The sequence below is a fragment of the Pseudonaja textilis genome, chromosome 3 (assembly GCF_049901715.1).
Source record: "Pseudonaja textilis isolate UNSWEBS1 chromosome 3, rPseTex1.2, whole genome shotgun sequence".
NCBI lineage: Eukaryota > Metazoa > Chordata > Lepidosauria > Squamata > Elapidae > Pseudonaja > Pseudonaja textilis.
In genome coordinates this window covers 35,242,943-35,268,036 of record NC_141992.1, presented here as the reverse complement: position 1 = coordinate 35,268,036, position 25,094 = coordinate 35,242,943, and the positions used below count along the sequence as shown (strand labels likewise).

The 25,094-nt window shown below is 35.5% G+C and overlaps 1 protein-coding gene across 4 annotated transcripts in view; it reads left to right on the top strand.

Annotated features, from left to right (window-relative positions):
* The window catches only part of LGR6 (leucine rich repeat containing G protein-coupled receptor 6), a 143,995-nt gene that overhangs the window by 26,695 nt on the left and 92,206 nt on the right, over positions 1 to 25,094 (top strand). The gene's annotated exons all lie outside the window — the stretch shown is intronic.

Below are 25,094 nucleotides of genomic sequence, written 5' to 3'. Positions count from 1 at the left end.
CGGTATCTAGAAAGCTGAAACAAGTCATTGGGTTGAGAAACTATCATCCAAAGGGAGAAAGCAGCCCCTGCTAGGCTAGTCCACAGTGGAACCAGAGGAGCAAGCCTTTGCACAGGAGGAAAGAACAAGAATCAGGGGTTCAAGTTCAACCAGTCAGGTTTTGCAGCAGATGCAGTCAGGACTAAGCACCAGCCTGTCCCTGTTTCCAACCTGCTGCAGTCTGGATTGGAATTTCTGAAATTGGCTTAAGAAACAGACAGGAGTCTCTTGAGAGGCAAACAACTGAGGCTACAGCGAGGATTGCACACAGAGTCGTCTTCTCTCCAATTCCGTGACCTAAAGTGAGCAGAGATAGTTGTCTCCGTTAATACACACACACTCATATACATATTCACTTTCTTATTCGAAGATAAGATTAGCACCATACCATGTAGAAAAAAAAATTGAGACAGTAATCATTTTAAAATACTGTAGCCTTAAAAGGCCAAGAATGCCGTTCATATCTGACCATTACTTCTGAGTAATGCTGGAGTAGGCTTACAAAATGTTGCATTAAACAGTGATCAGCCTCTGCATGTTTCTGAGTGTTAACATCAGGCTGAGCAAAACCAGAACAGGATTTAGTAAATAAGGGATGGTGTCTTATTAGTGTTGTCTATATAGTCCTTAGTGATTAAAGTGAAGCTAGATAAATTATAAATAAAATTTGAAAGTTCACTGTCTGGTGGAGTGAACAGAACAGAACATAAAGTTACTGGCTTTCCTGACTATCACTGCTATCTTACTAAAGAGTTGTATGCTGGCTTTATTCCAAGGCTTTATATGGCCTTTATATAATTATCTTGGGATTCCTATGAGAACTATAAAAATGATAGCTAAGGTAGATACCATCTGTTCGAGAGACACCATCCAGAAAGTTTGCAGATTTGATTAAATTTCCCTACTCTAGAACATGGGTGTCAAACTCAATTGCCACATGATGTATTATGATGCTTTTTTGCCTTTGTGGAGCCAGGATGTGTATGGTCTGTGAATGATGTATCTGGCATGTGGGCTGCAAGTTTGACACCCCTGCTCTAGAACTTTAAAATATGTACCAAAGGTACTTTTTCAAGAGGCAACTGGATTTTCTGTTTTTTCTTTGAAGATGTTTCGCTTCTTATCCAAGAAGCTGGAGAGCTGAAGAAGCTTCTTGGCTTCTTTTCTTTGAAGTGAAACATCACTTCAAAGAAAAACCAGAAAGTCCAGTTTCCTCTTGAAAAAGCACCTTTGGGACAACCATGACCTGGATGACTGAGAATCTCCATAGGCATTTCAAATATGTAAGCTACAGTTCTTGGGAATGGCTTGATCATTTTAATGAAAGTATTAAAAACCTGGTATTCTCCAAGTATGTTGAGACTGAAATTGCAGCATGTCTAAAGAACATGAGGATGGGGATGACCTCATGGTAAATCATGATTTTTTTAAGTAAACAAATCGCAATTGATTTAGTTTGCATAAAATTCAAAATAATAATCGTGATTTCAAGCTATATTCACTGAATCCATACTTTATATTGAATTACCCTCCTGAAGCCCTCCCTAAAAGCACATTATGGTTTAGTGTGATGTGAACCTCTATGAATGTTCATACAATACGCATCATTATCATTTATTGTTGCCAGCCTGGTTAAATCCAGGATTTTCTATATTGGAAGACTTTTGGTGACAAACATTTCACGAGACAAGTATAAAAACTTAGTACAGTTTATATATATATATATATATATACTTGTTATTTTATACTTGGTCCAGAACACTTAATTAGAGACTATGTTTGGCTACATAAGCTGTTGGTTTGACCCATTAATTTGGACATTGTTGTGTTCTTGTAGTTAAAACAGAACAAACTGAAGAGAAGTGTATAAACTTTGTCTGTAAATTCCCTTTTGGGGAAGTAGTTCTGGAGTCTGGGTGTCATGTGTTCAGATTTCTCCACAATGAGAACAATGTAGTTAGCACCACTTTCTAATTAACACTCATAATAGAGCTTTTTGACATTAGTGATGGCTAAGATGTTGGGTTCTAGAAGCTCAATGCACCATAAAAGCTGTCATTAAGGAATAATATCTGTTCTCTATTTTAATCATCAAAATGTCTGCAAAAAATAGAGCTCTACTAAAAATCTTCATTGTGCCTATCAGATGTATGACATGCCTATTTTGATTACATGCAAGCAGAATTTCCTTCCTTCCAGAAAATTATGAGAACTGAAAACCTTCAAGTGCAAAAAAGTAGGGCAACAGAGAGAATTTTATAAAATTAAAGATGAAAAAGGAAGTAAATAAAGAAATTTGTTACATAAAAGACTAAAATTTAGAACTAGAATTTGTTCTGTTCTTGGTTTGTTACTTTGCTCATATAATTCTCATTAGGTAGCTCAGATGATGCAATCTGGCTCAACTGTGGGTATATCAGGAACTGTATTGGAGTCCTCTTTCCAGTGTTGCTTATTTTACAATTTTTATAATCATTTGTGGAGAATCTTGGTCATCCAGGTCATTGTTGTCTCAAAGGCACTTTTCCAAAAGGCAACTGGACTGGGTTTTTTTTTCCTTGAGGAAGAAAAAGAAGATGTTTTGCTTGTCATCCAAGAAGCTTCATCAGTTGTGACTGGATAGTGGGGGGGCATGGAAGGATAGGTTATGAATCTATTCTTCCAAATCCCACCACATAGTCCCAACTGATGAAATCAGAGCCTAACCTTCCATCTCCCGATCAACCAGTCACAACTAATGAAGCTTCTTGGATAAGAAGTAAAATGCCTTCTTCTTCCTCAAAGAAAAAAAAACACCTTGGCGACAATTTTTATTATCCCACATAATCTGAAAATTCAGAGTGGTGCATGATGGATGAAAAACAAGAGCATAAAGCAGTGGTGGGATTCAAATAATTTAACAACCAGTTCTCTGCCCTAATGATTTCTTCCAACAACCAGTTCACCAAACTGCTCAGAAAGTTAACAACCGGATCTCCCAAACTGGTGCAAACTGGCTGAATCCCACCACAGGCATAAAGTAGACTAACACCACCTCAAGTTGAATGCCCATAAGCAATTAACTAGGGCTAATTAACACCATGGGGCAGAACTAATGTTGCTCTGGGGAGCTTGGGATGGTTGTTTCATTGCTTTTGGGAACTCTTACATAATGCTGCCTCCTGGTCCTATACTCCAAATCAAGGCTAAGCCACGGGACTTTCATGTTAGCTTCTCACATCTGTTTTTAAGCTGATCAAAAGACCAGTTTTGCTGCTCATCCCTATTACAGATATTCAGATTTTTTTCTAGACAGAAAATAACATATAAAAATGTGGTTGGGAATGGAGAACTCCATGGGTATTGTTTCCCATTAATCAATTGAATGCGCACTGATGGAAATTCTCTGTAATATATGACCCAAATCAGCAGAGATAAAAAAAAATAACAAAGCTGACAAAAGTAACAATGCAACGAATAGCTCATTATAATATTACCATCATTTATAATTCCAGGATTGCTCACCAAACCACAATGTGCAACAGATGAGCACTGTAATAAGGCAAAATTCCTAATTAGCCACTCACATTGCAAAACCACAATTTTTAAAATCTTAGTTTGATCTCATAGGCATGATGACTGGGTTATCAATAATTTTCAGTTCACAAGTGATGGATTCGCAGATTGCCCTAATAGTTAAACCATATATTGACTTAGTACATTGTTTCAGTACAGCTATTTTCTTAGCAAACATAAGATTGCTAATGTTCTATGAAGAAAGGATATTGGTGAGGAAGACTAATTAATCTCCTACCAATTCTCATTTGAGAAAATTCCACAGGGTCCTCTCATACCTTTCCATCTATTAGAATAATATAGCATAATTCACAAGACTTCCTGTATTCCATTTAATTGAACCATGTGAATTTTAACTGTAATTATGTCTAAAAAACAACTTGGAAGAAGTCACTAATAAAAAGCCAGGACTATAAAATCATGTGAGAGCAATTAGAAAGTCCAGTTATGTATCTTCTGAAACTGACTATAGTTTAGATTCTGCCAAATGATAGCAAGTTTTAATTTAGACTGTTTCAGAGAGATTGTGGTAACAGGCTCAGTGCTGGCCTTGTTTTGCCTTAAAACTGATGATGATGAAGAAGAAAGGGCACCGTTCTCCTAAAAGTTAACAACATTACTGTTGGAGCAGCTCAGTGTCCAATCTCATGTTGCCCCTTTGCCAAAAGACCACTGAGTTGCTTTTTTATTTTTTATTTATTTTACTGTGCTTAGTGCCCTCTTCATGTAAAGATCCCTGCTGAGCCTTGTGTTTCATTTCTCCTGTGAGCCTCACAGGATCTTTCAAAATCATGGCAAAGTGAGTATTTTAAAATCTGCCAGGAAGGAACATGGGCAGAATGAAATCTGTGGGTAAGAAATGATTAAGCATCCTCCCGTTCACCAACTCTGATAAGTATACCAATGAAAAAACTTCATTAGCTTTGCTGAAATGGAATTTGCAACTAAATATTGTATTTGTCTATCAGGTAGGTAGACCACTCCAAACTATACAACTCTGCATATAGCTGTTTCTTTGTTAGTATTGATAGCTGTAGTGCAGTGTAGGAACTTTAACAAACTTGGTTGAGGAATTCTGAGAGTTAAAGCCCCCACATAATAAAGTTGCCAAGTTTGAAAAATACTGCTCTAGTACTTGAAAAGATGTGTCTTGTTTTACATTATTTTCACAGGTTTGGAGAGGGTTTTCTGAGTAGTTCTTTATTAGAGATTGATTGTATTTATTTATTTAATTTGTTTGTTATTTAGCCAATAAATAACAATAAAGTTTATCTCCCCATAAGATGACTTTGGGCAGCATTAGATGTAAACTAATGAATTACACCAAGTCCCATTGTTAAGGCGAGCTGGGCATTACCTTGTCCCATCCAATCTAATGAAAGATAATTTGCTTAAAAACCTTTCCTGGAGAAGATATTTTTTGGGAGAAATTGTTCATGACAGAATGAGGAGCTCCTGCATTTCCTAAATTAAAAGGTAATCCCAGGATATGTGTGAGTTGTTCAGTATGTAATTGTTTTTTCAGTGGACATGGGTTCAATAGTTTCCATTTTTCAATCGGATTCTGAGGAAAATCTTCATGAAGAAATTCCTTCCACTGAAATTCTCAGTAACTGTTAATTTGCCATCAAAGTGAGCTTTACTTTTATGAAATTGTCCATTCATAGCCAGATTTAGATGCAGGAGAGAATTGGTATTGGCATAAAACAATGACAGTATTTTCTGCTACTGGGTTGTTTTTAATTTGCTGTAAACCTTAGTGATTAATTTGATTTGAAAATGCAATCTGAGTTTTTAAAACCAGTCATCTGCTTTTAACTGGTAAGAGGATACTACCCATTGTAGAAATATAATACAGCTCGCCTTAACAATGGGACTTGGTGTAATTCATTAGTTTACATATAATGCTGCCCAAAGTCATCTTATGGGGAGATAAACTTTATTGTTATTTATTGGCTAAATAACAAACAAATTAAATAAATAAATACAATCAATCTCTAATAAAGAACTACTCAGAAAACCCTCTCCAAACCTGTGAAAATAATGTAAAACAAGACACATTTGAACTCAGAGTCTCCTGTTTTCTAGCCTGGGGTCTTAACCAAACTGACAACCCCTATGCCTGCTCTTTGTCATTGTGCTTTCCTCCAAATGATGTACGTTTAATTGCCCGTCCTTCCCACCTACTTCCTCCATCACTGCAAGAACTTCAATCCCTGGCTGTCATGGAAGCTTCACTGTATGACTTTTTCTTCTTCTATTCTCTGCATGAAGATTGTAGTCTTTGCCACCTTTGCTGCGCACTTCATGCACTCAGTTAACTTTCAAAAATATCATGCTGGGCAGGAAATATAATCCAAAAAAGTGCAACTCTGCCATTTATAAGGAAACAGGAACGCAAAGGCCAGTTGAGGTGGAGGACTCAAATGCTTTTTCTATGGCTAGAAAGTGTTGCAGGGAAGCAAATTCTCTTCACCATTGTGGCTGCTAAGAAAATGTTGCTACTCCTGATAGGAAGTCTTTGTGGAATTTCTTTGCTTCTTAAATGATAAGTGAGCAATTCTCCACCATATTATTCAAATGCCAATGCACGGTTGCCTTCACCAGTGGATTCTTAATCCATGGAATCATAATTCTGGATCCATGTTGCTGGTGGCTTCAGTGTAAGAATACAGCAAGTCCTCCAATCTGAATATATTCCCTCATTCTGAAGGATATGTCTACTGGCAACCAGTATTTTTTATTCTATATGCAATATAAAATGCTGATGCTAACTTTCAAAGTCCCAAGGGTCTTTCAACTTGCAAGCTTCAAGGTATGCTTTCTCCTGATGAAACTAATTTAAGAACCAGGTCATTTTTTTTCAACACCCACTTAAATAATCCCTTTTGAGTCTCTAGTTGGTTTTAGGACTGCTTTTAATGAATCCTGTTATTATTGTAATGAACATATGTGTTAATTTGAGATCATATTAGTTCACCTTATTGTATTATTACAGTTCAGGTACTTTTGCATTTTAGCAAACTGCTTTGCAACAAACGATGAAGGGGAATGAGAGATGGAGCACTGATAAGAGTACATTATTGTCACTTAAATTTTGTTGCTAAACCTGGGCAGATGCTGAACCCCTGGTTGCACATTTATGAAGTAGATGAAAAATTATGAAAGATTTCCAATAACATTGAGGAAACCTGCTGACTCATACTATCTTGTGAGTTAGGCTGTATAGAAATATTTGTAAATAATAAATGAAAATACTGAACAAAACCAATATTTCAAAATAATCTTTGAAAATGACTGCATTAATTGGTTTAACTGCATTTCTCTAACAAACTCATGAGTGAGAAATGGAGTCAGAAGCTGCTATGGTTCTCTTGAGCAGAAAGCCTGTTTATATTTCTGCTAAATGTTTGGTGCTGGAAGATGATAGTGAACATGAACAAGAAATGTTGTATTTATTCCATCACTATCTCATGACTTCAGGAGTGTAAATTATTTCCAGTCATATGTTTCTAGTCAAACTTGTGCAGATGTTACTTTAGTTTGTTGCAAAGAATAAGGCCATTTTACAAGCTAGAAGTTTGGAGAAATGCTATCTTACAAAGCTAATATCAAGATAGGGAATAAGATTTATGATGTGATGACAATTATCACACTAGGAGAGGGAGAGGGAGAGGGAGAGGAGAGAGAGAGAGAGAGAGGCCTACTATGAAGTCAATTTTTCTGAAATACTGTCAGGTTTATTGTTCTTTCTTGTATCTGATTTTTTTTTTTTATGTAGATGAAAAATCCTTGCAGATTAGTGGCCTATTGTGATACTTGAATCCGGTATTTTGCTTGTGTATGCGTGCATATGTGTGAATGCATATATGTGTTTAAAGTCAATTTTTTGTTTCTACTTTTATTTTATTAAAAAAACATTTTTAAAAACTCCCAAAAAGACTTCTAAAAAAAGCAAATGGAGAAAAAAACATAAAGAAGACATTTAAAAAGTACATTAAAAAAGAAAAAAACTAACACATTTATACATATAATCCCTCCCTAGTATTAATACAATACTACAATATAAGTTTCCCACCACTTGCAAAACAGGCCTCAAAAATGTTCAAACTACTAAATATATTTGCAAATTATTAGCCTGTCACCTGTATACAATATTGACAAAATAATTAATAAGAAAAACAATAATAATAAAGAAGGCAAGATTAAAGTTTCAAGAAGAGATTGGCCTGCCATTTGTCAGAAATGGTGTAGGGTCTCCTGCTTGGGGAGGGGGGGGTTGGACTAGATGACCTACAAGATCCCTTCCAACTCTGATTATCTGTTATCTGTTAAAGTGTCAAACCCCTCTGCTAACAAATGGTTATTGTAATCAACTTATAGAAAATTTACCATGTTTAAATGTTAAAAGTTGTTTTGACAAGGCAAATTAAGCCGTAGAAACTATCTAGCAAGTACAAAAGGAACCGTTTGCTGCAGAATCTTCAATTTTTCTCTGTTAAGAAGCTTCACCATAGGGTTTTGCAATGCTCTTTATATCATGTTTGATGCTGGTCTTTGGCCATAATAAACTCTAAGTTTAAAAAAATAAAGATTAGTTTCATTCATTCACCGAGACTAGAACCAGAAAACCATCTACAGTTCCAAAATACAGGACCTAACTTTTATGGAGATATGGAAACCATGACTAGAGAATTCTTTCCTTTATTCTGGTGCTCTGCTCTATCCTTTATGGGAGAAACTACTGCTCTGTTTAATTTGCAAACTCAGAATCCAAGTGCAGTTTCTGGCATTTGTAGATTGAGAAAATCAGGTAGTATAAATCAGATACCGTGTAACTGTCTTGACATCATCATCAGCTGGGATTTTCAGATCTGGACTGCTAAAATCTAGACTACTGCAGGATAGCAGGAAAGAGTGAGTTTTTTTGTATGCCTTTGTTGCCATCTACTAGTCATCTGAATAATCTTCCCTGGCATTCCCATCAATTTATATTTAATACATTTTCAAATTCAGAAATAGTTTATGAGTAGCTACTAAGGTCCTTGGCCACATCTTTTGGCAGTGATTTTTTTCAAGAAAAAATATTACGTGACAAATCACATTAGCTGAAAAGAGTGATTTGAATAATTCTTCAATTAAGGATAGTCTTCTTCAAATTATTTGGAGGGTTACCTTTGTTAAAACAGGATTTTTTGACAGATTACCTTAATCTAAAGAAAAGCCTTTCGCAGTTGTTCTATTGAATCTGGATGCCCAACAGCCTTTTATCCTTAAAATGCACATTTTATTAGTAATTTCATTCTATTTTTGTTTTCCCTTTCCATTTTATAAATTCTTATTATTAATGTATTTTTATTATATCTTAAGGAAATGTGTATTTTATTTCATTAATTCCATGCATTTAGTTTGATCACTGACTTTAGTTCTAATATTTCAAGAAGCAACACAAACCCTTTCCAGTGGGAGAAGAGTGCCTGACAATCTGATAAAGAATAAAATATGCTTCTATTCTATTTTCATGTATCTGGGTATGTTGTATCAGTCCTTTGATGCAACAGCTTAAAAAAATAATTCAAATGAAACTATGTGTGCCATTAGTGAGACCACAGTGTATCTGGGATTAACACCCTCTGGAAAGTTGCGTACATGGATATCTGTTTCCTTATATTTTGTTGCCTTCCCTGAATATGGCTCTATGATTAATTCAGAAAGACATTTGTCAAGCAAAGCAAGTTTGCAGCAGCACAGCTGAGCATATAGAATAAAAGATCAGAGGTCTCTAATCTCCTTTCCCAAAATCTTTTATTTTTGTTTTAAATACTTTTTATTCAAGGTTTTACAAAGAACATAAAACATAACACAAACTAAAAACAGTGAGAGAAAACAAAGAAAGACAAAAATGCAGAAAGAGAATGAAAAGAAATAGCAAAAGGAAATTTCTAATTTTTTCTGCAGAAAATAGAAGTATATTTACAATATTAATTCTTTTCATGATTACAAAAAAAACCCTCACTTTTTTCTATTGCCCAGTTTTTTTTTCTAATCATCAAAACCATAAATCCAGAGTGCATTTTTTCTGCTTCTTTCCCAGAATTCTTTGGGTCGACACACTTTGGCCTTGAAAAGTGGCTGGCAGTTATTATTGCTATTGCCCATTTTCCTAGGGATGCCTTTACTTGGCATCTTCCCTGTTAACTCTGCCGGGTGAAATATATTGGATCCCCACAGCTGTGTAACATACAAGTAAAAGCAAATAAAAGAAGAAAAAGATAGAAATAATTACATCCATTCTATGGCGCCACCTCCTGGCCTTCTTGTTTCAAGGTGTGGTAATTATCACCCACTCCTTTGTGGGGAGGAGGGAAATCAATCATGTAGAGAATAATTAGAAGATCAAATTTATTAAAAGAAGGAAAAGAAGAAATGTAAAAAAATCTTTTTAAACTTTAGCCATGTGCAAAACAATCAGTGATAGAGGAGATAGAAATAAAGAACCATTATCCAATATAAATAAAAAGAAGATTCTGATCAGATCATCAGATGCTTTTAGAAACATCTGAATAAGTATATAACAGAATATAACCTTTGCACCTTAATGAGCTATTGGTGGTGGAGGAAGGAGGGGAGAGAAGCAAACAGGGCCTGATAACCTGTCTGCTACCTGTGCTGAGTAAATACCTGATTGAAAGGGAGCGGATGTTGATGCAGGACTACAAAGTAACTGACTCTTGGTATCTTCCTCCACCCTCTTTGCCTCCTTTGATGCTTTCTCTCTTCTAGTTCAACAGATGCCACCCAGACCTGCTGTTTGTTTTCCCATTTGTGCCGGAGCAGGAAGCTGAGTTGCCAAACAATGGGCAGGCTTGCTGATGACTGAAAAAAGAAAGGGGAAAAGATTTATTGCTGTGGGTGGGTTGGCCAAGAGACATGCGTTCATTGCTTTAGAAGCTGCCACCATTGTCATGACTTTTCAACAGCCATGAAGACAAGTTCAGGCAAAATGGTGGTCAGGCTGTGGGTGGGGAAATTGCCCTAATGATAGATAAGGAAAGGGGGGGAGTGTGGGCTGGAGGAAGAGAACAAAACAAGGATGTTCAGACGCTCATACTATTCTGTCACTAGGATTTCCTGTCACTAAAATAATGCCCGTTAACGGAAGAACCTTAATTGGGTCTGAAAGCTCATGTTGACATAATTGGTGTATTTGGGGAAGTTCTGCAGGCCACTCTGTATGAACAAAGAAATTGTTCAGCAAAGAAACAGCATTTTAACTGACAGTACTTTTTTAAAGGCAGCTGAAGAAATGGAAGGGTTAAGTTTTCTCGCTTGGTGAACAGATAATCTTATTTCACATTCATTTATGTTCACAAAATGTTGGAGTATCCCTGGATGGAACAGAACTCTTCTGCTACTGACCTGTATATTTTTATTGGCTACTTGGATATAGTAAAGTAAATCAATCTTCTTTGGCCAATGTGCTTTTTTGTTACCCCAGTTAAAGCAATGAAGGCTATGCTGTGAAATAATTTTAACTTATGGATACAACTGGGACCAAAATTTCTGCCACTAAGTGAAGTGATTGTTAAGTGAGTTGTGTCTGATTTTGCAATCCTGTTTTGCCATGGTTAAGCAAATTATTGGCATTGTAAAGTGAAACAGTAAATTGTTAAGTGAATCCAGCTTCACCCATTGGCTTTAGTTTTTGGATGTTGGCTGAGAGGATGGCAAATGGTGGGAAGCTGCAATCATCCTGCATACATGCTGGTTGCCAGGTGCCTGAATTTTGACCTGTGACCACTGGGATACTAGTATGATGGTCGTAAATGTGAGAACAGGTTGTAAATCACTTTTCTCACTGTTGTTGTAAGGTTGAACAGTTACTAAATGAATGGTTGTAAGTTGAGGAGTCTGTATTTTATGAATCAAAATACCAAAATACCATTTCAGCGGGAGAGAGTTGCCAGACCTTTTCTCAATATAAATCATTCTGGAATGTTTTGATCTGGGCTATTTTATACTTCTGAGTGAGTAATTGACTTCTACTAGAATTAGATATGCATGCTTTTTAATGCTTTTTATGCTTTTTAATGCTTTTTTATGCTTTTTAATGCTTGAGCAAGGAAAAAAAGACCTCTTCTTATTTTGGCAGCATCTGAGGGAAATATGATGTTTAAAAGGCTCTCTCTCACTGTTGAAGCAGGTGTCATAGGATGACATAGTTTTCCCTCTTCATGTCAATTGCTCTGCTATAATGCCTTCTTACAAGACTGAATGGTCTGAAAACCATTTTCATGAACGTTTCAGGCTACAACCGGCCTTGTTCTTGAGAATGACTTCCCATTTGCCTCAGTTTTCCTATATACTTGGTTCCCCGTTTTCCATTTTGAAATTCATCACAAAGGAGAAAAGCTCTGATCTCCAGCATGCAATGTTTGCGGGCAGTTGCTTCTTTCAAGATGTTGCTACTTCATTTTGTAAGTGCTTTTGGAAACTGCTGCGCGTAACCTAAGGCTTTGGAGGAACTTGATGGAGTTCTGTGAAAGACCCAGAAGGAGAAAAAAAAAGTCATTTGAATACAATCAATTTTCTGTCACTAGGGCAGCATTTCTCAACCTCAACTGTTTTAAAATGTGTGGATTATGTCCCAGAAGTCCCCAGTTATTATCATAGTAAAGCATATTAAAAGATAAATCTTCCCACAGGAAAGTTTGCAGTTCAAATAGCATTATGAGGGAAAAAATTAAGTTATTTAATGATGCAAATTTGAGAGATGAGGTGAACTGAAACTACGACTGGATTTTTGCAGCTTTCAAAAAAGTATTTAGATTTTTATCTTAAAAAGTGAAGATAATTATATATAAACAGTATCAATATAGAATATAGAAACAGTCAATGGTAACTATTGCATACTGTTGGAATTTACTTGATAGAAACTCTTGACTAACTAATCAACTAACTTTGCATACATTTTTCTGCTGATTTCGTATAGTTTTTTAATCGGCATTACTTGCAAAAGTTCAGCATAAGAGTTCTTTTTTGTGGTGTAGAGCCTTTTTTTTTCTAATAAACTCTGCCATTGTTAAATGCCTGGATTCCTCCATCTGGAATCTATTCATCTGTAACACCTACTAGATAATGTTGGAAAACCTTAGCTGACAAGTTGGACATGAAACCCAAATACCATATGGGGGTACTTCTACTTTTTGATCCACATGAAAATCAAATACTGTAGTGTTTCCAGAAATTTTCAATTTATTTCCTAATACTTCAAAGCCAGATCAAACTTTCGAAGGAAACTCATTCGTTATATAGCCACAACACCAGAATCTGAGATGGGTTTAAAATGAATTGGATATCCCAACTTCCACCACTTCTGATAATGACATTGCCCTACTAAAAAAAAGGGAAAAAATGCCCACTTCTGGCTAAGATTTAGTTCTCTATGGTTCCATGAAGGAAAGCAATGTAACAGGTAGTTGCAGTGAGTGATATTTGATTGATTATATGCCACCAAGTTGTTTTTGATTCTTGGCACCCACAAAGATTGAAGATAATATAATTGGGGTCAGAAACATCAAAGAGAGCAACTGACCCAGGCCCCTTAGAAAACAAATATTGCTCTAGGCCACACCCTGTCATGCAACCTTTACAGTCATATCAAAGTTGAAAATGTGTAAGCTTCATGCCTTATACCGCTAATTTTCAGTGATATGCCTTCTGAGAATGGGTTCCACATTGACTCATCTTTCACATTGACTAATCCACAGGTGCCATCGAAATATACCATGAGAAGACTTGTTATCACCTGTTAAGCATGCAGAGTTGTAAACATCTGCAAAATTTTCCTGCAGCCTCCTTACTCTCTATTTTGGTTATGTATTTAAGGCATGAAACATGAAGGCAGTCGTAACTGTTTGAAATCTACCCTCCCCATCACTTTGGGCTCTGTCAATAAATACTGGGGTTATTGCTGTTTTCACCAGACTGCTCTTTGCCAATCTACCTCAAAGGTTGGCAAGGAATTAAAGGTATAGCCCTACGAAGCTCTGGAGAATGGACAATTTGCTTCTGTACAGTACATTTCTGTGAAGTTCCAGAAACCATGTTGGAAGCCTCATATCTCAGGTTTTTAGAAATAGTTGCAGAAAGTTGTCCTATTTCAGGACTGTCAAACTCCCAGCCCTCGGGCCATGCTGTCCACACCCAAACCCAGTTTAGCAAAGCGGGGGGCGGGGCCTGATATGTCATGTGATGTTGCCATGATGACGTGAGTTCAACACCCCTGGCTTATTCTCTTCAAGAGCCAATCAAAATCTGCTTTTTCTGCAATTGTTAAAATGCCCTCAAATAACTTTTCTTGATGCTCCTTAGTTATTTTGCAATTGGCGCTTCATGGAAAAGCTGGTATTCCAGATCTGCTGAGTCCTGCATGACCATAACAACCTTTAATTGTTCGTAATAATCACAAACTGAGCCAACTGTGATGTATTGAATTCATCTTGGGCTGAAATAACTGAATTGTCAGGTGTATTCAATAAGTATGCAAACAGGATCACAGGATGAAACATCTGATGAACCTCACAAGGTCATCCTGGCATCAGGCAGATAAACAGAGAGAGGAACTTGCTTGAGCCAATTAACAACCATGAGAGGGTGGCAATGTATTCCAGATTAATGATTCTGTTTTATAATCTTCAATATGCCTAGTTGTCAACCCTTTGAAGTAGTCTAAACAGAAAGCACCATCTGACAACCAAGCAAAGCTCCAAACCAAAGAGGAAGCAACTATAGGAGCTAATTCTACTTTATTGTAAGGTTATGTTAACACAATCTTGTAAATTGTAAGGTTTGAATCTCCTGCCACTACTAGAGACCTGGTTGTGGAATTTGAACTTTGTGGAATAATTTGGGAAAAATAAAGTTTCATTATAGATTTACAACACATTTTTGCATTTCAGAACAAGTCAATATAACTAGACTCAGGCGATTATATCAACATAGGAAATTTAGTCAAATAATTCAAATGCTAAGAACAGAGGTGTCCAACCTTGACAACTTTAAGACTGGTGGTCTTCAAATCCCAACATTCTCCAGACAACCATTGAAGTCCATAAATGTTAAGGTTGGATACCCCTGGTTTAGGACTTTTTAAAAAAGCAAAAACAAATCATTAAAAAATTTACTGAAGGCAAGTTTTAATCCTGCTAAATCTACTGTAGATGGCACATCATAGAATATTTGAAAATAGATTAGGTGGAGGATTCAGGACATAACATTTATAGGAATAGTGGAAAGCTATCATCTGTTAATTCGCAATTTATGTACAAACAGAATTTTGTACTTAATGATTCTTTGTCTTATACATATTACAAACATAAATGCTAAATTTGTGATAGTTCATATTTTGAAAATATGTTATTTAATTTGTAAAATGTTTTTATTAATATGATAGATTTTGAGGTTGAATTTGCAGTGGTGAAAAAAAAATTAAGGAAAAACCCATCTTGGAACCCATTCTTTTTAATCTTAGGTGGGGAAAAGATCACCTCTAGTGATCTGATGCGGGACTTGTGTGTATCCAATAAGGAATTTAAACATTTGTCTAGACTAGGTCATTTGCCTGGTTAAGTGGAGGTAGAAAAGCAGGTAGAAAAAGACTGCATGGTAGCCAGCTACTGAGTAAGTGATCACTAGATGGCAGAAGTGTGATATAGAAAATGTTTACTCTTGGCTGCCATCTAATGGTAGATTATGTCTGCATATCTAATCTGCAACCCAGACTGGGTGGCCTCCACTTCTAATATAACCTACCGGTGCTATCCAGATACCCTGAGCCACCACCGCTGCCATTCTCTCCTGAATTCACCAAAACATGCCTGCTTCCATAAAGCTAGCCACTAGCTCTTCCAATGATAACTGATATTAAGATGGGAACCCCAGTTTGAGAAATTTGCCTTGGGAACCCTGAATCAGATAAAGCTTATATGACATAATCATCCTGCCTAATTCGTGGAATTTATCTTGGGTTCAGATGATCATCCGTTTGGATACTTCCTTCTTTTTTACCATTTTCTTATCATTTGTGTTTTCAAAGAATATCCACTAGGAAGAGAAAAAAATTGCCCCCGATGGTGCTTGAAACTTTTCATTTGGAAACATCTAGCAGCAGCCATTTCTCCAATATCAACATGCTTCCTTCCTTCCTTCACTTTTCTAGAAATGCAGAAAATATTGGCCTGCTATATTGCAGAGAGCTTTACACCATCTTTTGTTTTCTCAGCCTAATTTGTGACGTCTGTTTGTGATCGTTGCATATCCTGCAAGAGAGTCCCTCTCTTCCCAATCTTATTTAACAAGGGGAGTTGAGGTGTCTGTCTGTTGGATTGGGAGAGGAATATATTCCTTCCATGGGTGGGATTCTACCAGTTCGGACCAGATCGGGTGAACCCCTTGTTCCCATGTTCAGCTCGCTCCGAACCAGTTCGCTGCAATGAGGAAGTGGGCCCGCCCGCCTGACCCTGCTCTTTCCTTTGCTTTATGCCTTTGTTTAGAGCATAGCTGATTTGCGTGGCAGAGCGGTTTTCCATGCCTCAGCTGTTTTCTTCACAGAGGCTGCAGTTGAAGGTAAGTATGGGCTTGCCTTTTTAAAGTGCAAAGAGTGCGTGCGGAGTGTGCATTTGGCACGAATGCACGCGATCACTAAACCAGTTGTTATACAGGTGGAATCCCACTCCTGATTCCTTCCATTATAAAAACGGATGTCTGAATGGAGCCCAAAGAAGGAAAATGAAAAACATCCCCAAAATCTTCTCAGCTGGAGATTTCTCTGTCTCACAGGACCATTAAGAGCAGCAGGAGCAGAAATAGAAAGAATTGTAGATTTTATTTCATGTGCTTTAAAATAATATTATAGTACCTTTGCTTGCAGTGGTTTATGTTGCTTGTAAACCACTCCAAATCACACATAATGTGACAAATCTGTCATCAGCTTTCTGATTTGTTTCAAATTAATTAATTAATTAATTATTTTTACATGCTTCTAATTTATGCTCAATATTCCAAGAGAAAGATTAGAGAGAATTCTGATACATAGGAGTCAAAGAGTATCACTTTTTCATTTTTGCCTCACTTATAATGGGAGTGAGAAACCTGTTGATTTCCAGACACTACTCAAACATAATTTTTATCATTTCCAGCCAATATTCTCCTTTTGATTCATTATCAGAGGAACATAGAATTCTCATTCTGTTTTAGGAAAGTTTAGCTTGACGCACCATCCATCGTTACATGGCCTCTTATTTTAGATCTTTCTTATGATGGAAAAAAAAGGTTCAGATTTATCCCTTAAGAAGAAAGGTTCTGAAGGCATTATCACACGTGAAACTTAAATCAGTCAGAAATATAAAAAAAACCAATCTGACTAATATTGACTGGAATAGTTGTTCTGTTTTCCTTTTGTTTTCACACTAATAACATGAGGCAGGTGGGTATGAAGTGCTATGAGTGCACATGACTGAAGTTGTTATTTAGAATGTTATATTTGTTTATGAGCTACAAAAAAAAAAACATGGCTTTTGATGCAGGAAATGAACATTGAGAGGTAACTGTAGCATAGCTCCTGGTAACCTAAGAAAAATATATTTCTTAATATGAAGTAGAAAACTGTCAGAGGACTTTTCAAACCAGTGAGAGAATGTACTTTTGGCAAAGAAGAAAAAAAGTAATTATAACTAAAAGCAGAGATAAAACAGTGTGTTTATGAGAGGCGGATGACTTCAAAGCCCTTGAATTAAGGAGCCCCTTAAGGGACAAATGGATTATGAGGTCTAACTCTGAATCACACGATTCAAATTTCCAAGATCTTTGTCTTACTTTCCAGTGTATACAAGTTGGGAATTTGTGCTTTCTCTGTGGCCACCCATGTCCTGGAAGTCCGTAGAGACCAGAACCTGCTGCCCTCCTGCCCCGCTTGGCTTTTTCAGGAGGCCACAGGGCAGAGGGATTTGTAATTCCATTCAGTATTTTTTTAATGGAATTGTTCCCTAAGGCATCTGTTTATATGTTATTATATTTCTCTTTTAATCCACATTTTAATCCTAGAGTTACTTAGTTCCAAGGATGACTAGAAAATTGATTAAATAAATTAATCTTTAAAGCAGGTAGACATGAGGGTCTAGATGGATGACTTCAGAAGTACTGATCGACTTCAGATGTGTCCCCTTGTCTTTTTACTGATGCACCAGTAATGGATGAAGGTCAAAGAAGCAGAAATTCCATATCTCTTTCTTGGTTCCAAAATTGTAATGGAATATGGATTAGAAGCATTTGTAGGCCAAATTTAAACCATGGGCCCAAGATTTCCCACACTTGACTAAAACTGACTTGAAGAGTGTGATATCAATAGCAATAGCACTTAAACTTATATATTGCTTCACAGTGCTTTACAGCCCTTTCTAAGCAGTTTACAGAGTCAGCATATTGCCCCCAACAATCTGGGCCCTCATTTAACCAACCTCAGAAGGATGGAAGGTTGAGTCTGGTGAGATTAGAACTGCCAAGCTGTTGGTAATTGGCAGTCAGCAGAAGTAGCCTAACCACTGCGCCACCACAGCTGTAATACAGCTGATCTAGTCATTCTGGATCATTCAGCCCACTAATTCCCTGTTTTTATTACTGTACATTACTGTGATAGTGAAATCAATGGAATGATTCTGCTACAGTGAAGAAGCATATAACATTCCATCAGAATATGTTCAAATCCAGATTGCATTATCTGTTCTGTAATTAATTTCACTGATTTTAAGGGTTATGTGTTATTGGTTGTTTTAGCATCGCTGTTCATCATTCGGGATTATATCTATAAAAGAAACAAAATAAGAAAGACTTATCTAAGGTTCATAACTGAAACTGTGACTGTGCGGGAATAAAAGAATAAAAGAGCAACAAGAAAATACACAAACGGAGAGAGTGACTGTGCAATTTGGAATGAGGACATTTTGAATTAAGACCTGATGTAAGACAATTAACAAAAAAAAATCACTGGATCTGGTTTAATAGATATTGGTAAGATACAAATCTATTTAAGTGATGTTGGTAGAATATTAATTTGATAGAGGTAAATATACTAGAAATTTGTATATAGAATATTGCTTAATGCTGATTGAATTTTTTGGATTAATTGTATAATTGTTGGAAAGTGATTCTATAAACATATGAATTAGATGGTCAAAGAATAATTATATAGTATTATTATAGTATTATTATTATTATTCTCATTTTATTGTTCTACTGATAAATTATACTAACCAATCTTTGTTTAAAAGTACTATATAAGAAATCTAAGGGGGGTGGGGAGAAAAAATTAGAATTACTTACTTTGATTAAATATATATCCTTAAAGAAAAAGATAAATTCACATATTTAAATATATTAATGAGCTGGGTGCTTTAACTATTTACAATATTTTCATGATTACATAGATTTGGAGTTTTTCTGGTTAAACATATTAGTATTTACTTACTTGCATACAATAGTGGATTAATTAAATATATATTGGATTAATATTTAACTCTCTAAACCTTAGAATATTTGACCACTTAAGAAATTCAAATAAGATCTGTCTGGGACTACCTATAATAGAAAATTTTTATTTAACAATATATGTATAAATACGTGTATGGTATTTAAAGGAGAAGACAATATAATTTTACTAGGATAGCTGATGGTAGATTGGAGAGAGCTTTTACAAATAGTTAAAATGGCAACAATAACTACAAATGTAAAATCAGGGTAGAAACCTACAACAGCGACATCTTCACCTCTGGGAGAGAGATCGATTGACGCAATATTATTGGTGGAAAAGACAAGTTCCGCCCAAAGTTTGCAGGCAGTACAGTCAACACTTGTCATGATGCAAGAAATGATGGTAAAAACCCATGAACTGATAATGAGGAATCACAAAGATATGAAGTTAGAAATCAGAATGGAAATAGGAGGAGTGAAGAATGTGATACAAAATTTAGATAATAAAATCAGAAAGATCTAGGAGACAATGACAAAAAATGAACAAAAATTAAACATAGTAGAGGCAAGAACTGAGGTGGTGGAAAAGAGATTAGAGGAATTGGAACAAAATTGGAAAGTTTTATCTTGTGAACTTTGGGATTCTGTGGTGCATATAGAATTAGAAAAAGCATCATTTTATTTGAGATTCCAGAATGTTGTTGAAGATAAAAAGAAAGATCTATGTGAAATAATGGTGAATTTGATAGCAACAGCCCTACAGAAAGACAAACAGGAAATTGAGAATGACATGGATGAGGTTTACAGAGTATACATGTATTACGCCCGAAGACACAGACTAACCCGAGAAGTCCACATCCGATTCACGAGAAAGATGATACAAGACATGCTATACGGCAAGACCAGAGATGAGCCACCGATATATAAAGATCATGAAGTGGTAACGTTGAAGCAAATACCTAGGAGAGTTAGGGAGCAAAGAAGGGTCTACCAGTTTTTGTCATCTCAGTTAATTAAAAATGGTATATCGTTCAGATGGCTCACCCCAGAAGGGCTCCTACTAGCATGGCAGGATAAAAAATATAAAATCGATACAATAGAGAAAGCACATCAATTTCGTGAACAATATCTGGGACCTGAAGAAGAATGTGAAAGTGGAGAAGATTTAAATACAAGAAGTCAGGAAGAACAACTATCTGAAGAGAAAGAACCTGTACCACAGTCAGAATCTCAGAAACCTAGCGAAGATGAGGACAACAAACCAAGCACAAGAGAACCCAGAACAAGGAAAGAAACAAAAAACGCTCTACACAGACAGTAATATGAGCAGAGAAATTACCTTATTCTCAGTTAATATCAATGGTTTAAATTCAACATCAAAAAGAAAACAGTCATTTGAAAAACTTAAAAAGCAAAATGCAGATATAACTTGTATAGAAGAGGTACACATCATAGATAAACAGGCAGACCTGCTAAAGGATACTGATTTGGGAAAAATGCATTGGGTTCTTTCAAATCAAAGAAAAAGGGGTATTGTGGTATATATAAAAGATTGGCTGCAACACAAACAGGTATATAAGGATGATGATGGAAGAATGTAATTTATAGAAATAATATTAAACCAGAAAAAGACCTTGTTAGTTACAGTATATGCCCCGAATGTAAGCCAAAAAGAATTTTATAATAAACTCCATCATAAGATAGTAGAAAATGAATATACAAATGTATGTATTGTAGGAGATTTAAATGCTGTTTCAGACAAGGATAAAGACTATAAAAGTTCCCAAAAAAAATAAAAATAAAAGGAGATTATTCCCATCATCTTTTAATAATATAGTAAGGGAATTAAACTTGAAGGATGTGTGGAGAGAACTATATCCAACCAAAAGGCAATATACTTTATTTTCCAATCCCCATCATTCTTGGTCTAGAATAGATCAGATTTGGATGGAACCAGGCTTAATGGAAAACATTAAAAATATAGAGATTTTGCCAAATGTATGGGCTGATCATAACCCTATTCAAATTAAATGGAAAGGAAAGAGAACGATTGGAAGATGGACATTTAATAATAGTATATTAAAAAATAATGACTATATTAAAATGGTGAGAAAAGAATTGAAAATATTTTTTGAAATAAATAAGAGAGAGCATACGTCTCTTCAAAATCTCTGGGATATAACAAAAGCCTATGTGAGAGGTTTAACTATTGTCTATAGTATTAAAAAAAATAAAGAAAAAAGACAACAACAAAATGTGTGGAGAGAGAAGCTTAAAGATTTAGAAGTAAGTAGACAAGTTGATCCAAATAATCAAAATACTAGTAAAGAAATAGATTTGGTAAAACATAAGATAAACTTAAGTATGCAAGAAGACCTGGCCTGAAAAGTTAAATAAGCAAAACAAAATTATTTTGAAAATGCAAACAAGCCAGGGAGATGGTTAGCCCATAAAATAAAAAAAGAACAAGGAAAAAGAACGATTGTAGCTCTCCAAGACCAAGAAGGGAAAGTATGTACCCCGGCTAAGGAAAAGAAAGGTATTGCCAAGGACTTTTTTACAAATCTATACAATCAAGAAGAAATACCAGAACAACTTATTAACCAATATTTGAAGGAAATTTTTTTACCAGAAATTACGGATGAAGAGAAATGTATATTAAATAATAAAATATCCACAGAAGAAATTAGAAAGTCAATTGGAAAAACCAAATAACACATCCAAATGTCTTAGATTTTGACAATATTGTAAGATATAAAGATTCATTACATCAAAATGGAGAGTTAAAGGCTAGGAATCAAATACAAATTCTAGGAAAAGAGATACCATGGTGGCTCTATGCACAGATACAATCACATTACAAAAAAGATAAAGAACAATTTGGCTTTAACATGACCTAGATAAATTTAGATAAAATTTGGCAAGTAGAGGAAAGGAAGATGATTAGTAAAATATATAAATATCTATTGGATTATAAACTAAAAGAAGAAACAGTCAGGGAGTGTATGATAATTTGGGCAAAAAATGTGGGCCACAGTATTGAATTAGACAAGTGGGAACATATTTGGGAAACAAACTATAAATTAACTATGTCAGCCTCGTATAAAGAGAACCTCTATAAAATGGTGTATCGTTGGCACTTGCCACCCACGAGACTGGCTAAGATGTTCCCGAATCTCCCCCCAAACTGCTGGGAGTGTAACTGTGTCCTGGGAACATATTTTCATGTGTGGTGGACCTGCCCATTTGCACAAAAGTTTTGGAAAAATATCAAAAATTGGATTTTAAATATAACTAAACAAGAAGTAAAACTTGAACCCGAAACTTTCTTGCTGGGTGTGATAGAATCAAAAATGGGGAAAAATACCAGTGTTTAATTTTACACATTATAACGGCAGCTAGAATAAGTTATGCACAAAATTGGAAAATGTCTATCACCCCTTCAGAGGAGATGGTCATCAAAAAAATTCACGAGTGTGCAGAGATGGATAGCCTAACTAAACTACTAAAAAATAACCAAGATAGTGATTACTATAAAACATGGAATTGCTGGTATGAATGGTTAAAGAAAAGCCAATATTTGACAACTGGATAAGTTATAGAGTTATTGAAGACGTGTGTTTAATCATAAAGCATTTTGTGAAATTAAAACATTGAAAGAACGAGGAAGGTATTGTAACAAGGCAGATCACATCATTGTTAAAAAATGTTTAACAATGTTAAAAAAATGTATTACCATTGCTCAACTTTTGCTGCAAAATGTATACATGTATATATATATCTGTTTATATGTTTGTTTGTTTTTTAAATGTTTAAATGTATGATTCTTAAATAAACTTTATTTTTTTAAAAAAAGAAACAATATGGACAAAACAGTTTATTACTTTGTTCATCATGATCTCAGCATCCTCATTGCATTCTACTCTAATTTAGCCCAACAGAATATATTTAAGACTCTTTGGAGGCTCATTGCTATATTTGGAAGAACTGTTGACAAAAACATTTGTATCTCCTGCAAGTTGGAGGCCATAGATTCTATTATTTATTTTATGTACACAGAATGTTCTATGGGAGGATTTTCACACTTTACTTTGTAGTAGATAATGTCTTTTGAGGAGCACAACTTCCTCAATCATATATGTACATCTATCTGTAATTGCTGATAAATATCAGACAGAAAGAAGAATATTAACTAGCCAGTCAAGACTCTTGACTGTTTTCTACAAGAAGATAATTAATACTTTTACAAGAAAAATGGCACCTTGAAATGTAATGTCTACAAAACAAATACTCCTCAAATTGTAATCTACTGAATAAAATATCTCTTGTTTAAGCAAAATGCTGAAGTAAACCAGCAACTTTAGGCATTCGTAGATTAATTAGCCAGAGTTAACATAGAATTTACCTTGGTTCTGATAGGTGAATAACACCAGGAGGAAGATGGAAAGCATAATTTTATTATTAATGGCATTCAATTCATTGCCTATGATATCTGCCTGGATAAACCATGAATTAATAAGCATGAGTCATAGCACCTCTATTTGACTGCTACTTATAACAGTCCTATGACTACTATGTAGTTGGGTCTTGCAAGCTCTCTTTTGTCCTTAGTAATCTTTTTTGTCTGAGCCAAACACTTGGGGGAAGTTTAATAGGTTTGAGGTTGATGTTATCAATCTATGCATGGCCCCACTATGTATTCACCAGTACACAAATGTTACTTATCATCATTTAAGATATGAGTTGGTGGAATTTCTGAGACTGGTAGTGATCATATGAGTACTCTTAATTGTAACAAGGTGAGTAGAAAACCTATCTGCTCAGAAAGATAGTGCTCAGGTTTACTTGAATGAGATGAAAAAACTAGATGGTCTGACCATTTTTAGAATGGTGCCTGGAAGAAGTTAGTTTCCTGGACCCATTTCAGTTGGGTTTCAAATTGTGGTTTTGTATTGTCATGCTCTTCAGTGACCTGGGATATAGCTGGGGTGGGGTTGGTGGGCCCATTTTGTGCTCGTTGATCTGTCCGAAGTTTCTGATACTGTTGATCATGGTATTTTGGCCCAGCTCCAAAGATTAAGAGTGGGCAGGCATCATTTTGTGGTGATTCTTCTTCCTTTCTGTGTGGCCAATTTCAATCAGGCAGAAGATGTTGAGCCCACGTCCCCTCTTTTGTGTAGACCACACAGTTCTACCTTCCCGTTCTTTCTATTTAATTTCCATATGGAACTGCTGAGTCAATAATCTGTTGGTTTGAGGTCAGCTGTCACTATTATACAAATAATAGTGGTACATCTGGACTTCAGGCTGTTTTCTACCTATTATAAGTACAGTATTATTTTATTGCCAGATTTACTGTGATGGATTTGCCTTGCAGCCCCTTTTGTTTTAAATTGATGAAAAGTATTATATAAATATATTAAATGAGTAATATGTTTTGTCTGTCCTGTTCCATTATTCATAACTTTTATACATGATACAAACTGAACTGGAGATCAATTTTTATGCTTCATTATTTAATGTACTGCTCATGTAATCTCATTTTGAAGCTACTTGGTGGTTTCTTTACAGTTTCCTTCCTTTTTTGCCTCACACTAAGTCAATTTTTTGTGTGAACAGTGTTATATAGACTGTTTTACAGCAGCCAAATGTCTTATGAAACAATACAAGCATTTGATGTAGTGTTTATTTAGAAGCCCAGATTAAAATGTGTAGTTTCTGTGGTTTTTTCTCCAAACCTCAAAAACTTTAACCTTAGACTGTCTACTATTGACCTCACCCCTTTCCTAAGAGGTCTGTAGGGGGCGTGCATAAGCGCAACAACGTGCCTACCATCCCTGTCCTATTGTTTCTTTTATTTTTTTTATTTTTCTTATATGTATCCATTTATTCATAACTATGTTTTTATTTATACCTATTATCTTATAAAGCAATTGACAAAAATACATAAATAAAATAAAATAAATAGTTCCTGA